Consider the following 1,807-nt stretch of genomic DNA (forward strand, 5'->3'; position numbering starts at 1 on the left):
TCCTCCACCCTTAATTTTAGTGAAGATGGTGAAGAAACATATGACTCCCGATACATTTTCCCTAAGCTTGATAGATACAGCTCTCAAAGCTGAGAACTGGACCAGTCTCCTGGACTCCAGCTTCCCTGCCAGTCTCTACTGCTAGTCACACGTTTCTTTACCGAAGCAGCTCCTTTGTCTCAGGGAATGAGGGTTTTCCTGAATCTCCTAGCTTTGTCTGAGAATAGCTAGGCTAGGATGAAGCCACAGTGAGGGAGAGAGGGTCGAGACAGAGATGGCTCCTCATTGCTCTGCTGGACAGGGTGTGCTCTGCTTAGTTAGCATGAGAATAGAGAGGCTTTCTCCGTATCCTCCCTTAGGGATGGAGAGGGAAGGAGAGCAAAGTCTCCAGCTCTGTCTTATTCCATCAGAGATTATAGGATTTGGAAAGTGACCATCATTACATTCCTCCAATCCTCTGAGGACCCCCCAAACCCACAGCATTGAAGAAAGCTTCGATGGAACCGGCTGGTGGATCTCCACTCCAGATTTTCCAGCTGTCCCTGTCCCCCCACTGCTGAGAAAGCAGGATGCTGAGATGGCTCCGTGATGCAGAAGGTATGTGCTTTTTCAGTTCTGGTACTGATGCTGTGTGTGTGGTGAGGTCTCTGTGGCGCAATGGACGAGCGCGCTGGACTTCTAATCCAGAGGTTCCGGGTTCGAGTCCCGGCAGAGATGATCACCTGGCAGATTCTTCTCTTATTTTGTATGGTGTCATGCTAGGTTCATAATTATATTTATCCCTCTGGGAACAGAGAAAGGAAGCCCTTTCCCTGGGAATCCTGGCTCTCCTCTCATTTTCCCTTCCCTCCCTCTTCATTCTTTCTCTATTCTTCCCTTATGAATTTTCATTGTTGGTAAATTCTCAGATGTTTGCTGCATCTCTGTACTCAGCCTGAATGATATAGCCTTTGCATCTTTTGCTTCATAGATGAATCACTGATCATAGTGACTGGGATGCCAGGCACTGGTTCTGGGTCTACTATGGTTAGCTTCTTTTACTTTTTAAAACACAGAAAGGCAGATTGTCCCACATGGCAATGAGAAAATGTCCAGTTGTCCTCTAAGGTAACAACCACCTTGATCTACATAGGTCAGGAAGTGGGTGGAGTCATGCAGAGGATAATTTCTTGTACTATCTTTGTCAGCTATATGTTATGTTTGCATTCCCAGGACTTTTTGTGCTAAAGCTCATCACTCACTTCCTCATCTACAAGGTGAGATGTAATCATTGCTCTTTGTCTCAGTGAAATAAACTACACAGCAGCACACTAATTACCAGAGGCAGATGAACTTGTCCCCAGAAACTCAAAGGCTTTATACTTAAATGCTCTTTACTGAGAAAAGTTTCCAGCCCTTCCTGTTTGCAGGGTGAGCTTTGAAGGTTGTATCTAAATGTTATTTTCATAATTCCCAGTTTCCAACAAGCCATCTTTTCACCATCTCTCTCATCCCACATTCACTTCTGTTCTCTTTCCCTTTCTCAACCTTCAGGAAGATTGGGAGGGAGTTTAGGTTTCTATTTTGGTCTGGTCTAGCTCTTTCTCCCTTGCATATTGCAGCTTCCAGCCTATTAGCTAGAGGGTGCCACCCAAGCCAGGGACTGACCTCCACCTCCAGTTAACCTAGGAAACCTGAGAAGACACACCTCTCCTCCCACTGCTTCTCAGCATCTTTCATTTCCCACTTGGGTTCTGGACAGGTGACCAGATGACACAGCCAGCTGTGCATTGGGCTCTGAGGAAGCTAGGGTGGGGTGAAGGGGGAA

The 1,807-nt window shown here is 46.4% G+C and overlaps 1 non-coding gene across 1 annotated transcript; it reads left to right on the top strand.

Annotated features, from left to right (window-relative positions):
- The first annotated feature begins 643 nt into the window (after window positions 1-643).
- Window positions 644-717, top strand: TRNAR-UCU. Its single transcript has one exon. It is a non-coding gene; the product is annotated as a tRNA-Arg (tRNA).
- The last annotated feature ends 1,090 nt before the right edge of the window (window positions 718-1,807 follow it).

Source organism: Pteropus vampyrus, unplaced genomic scaffold (assembly GCF_000151845.1).
Source record: "Pteropus vampyrus isolate Shadow unplaced genomic scaffold, Pvam_2.0 Scaffold217, whole genome shotgun sequence".
Lineage (NCBI taxonomy): Eukaryota > Metazoa > Chordata > Mammalia > Chiroptera > Pteropodidae > Pteropus > Pteropus vampyrus.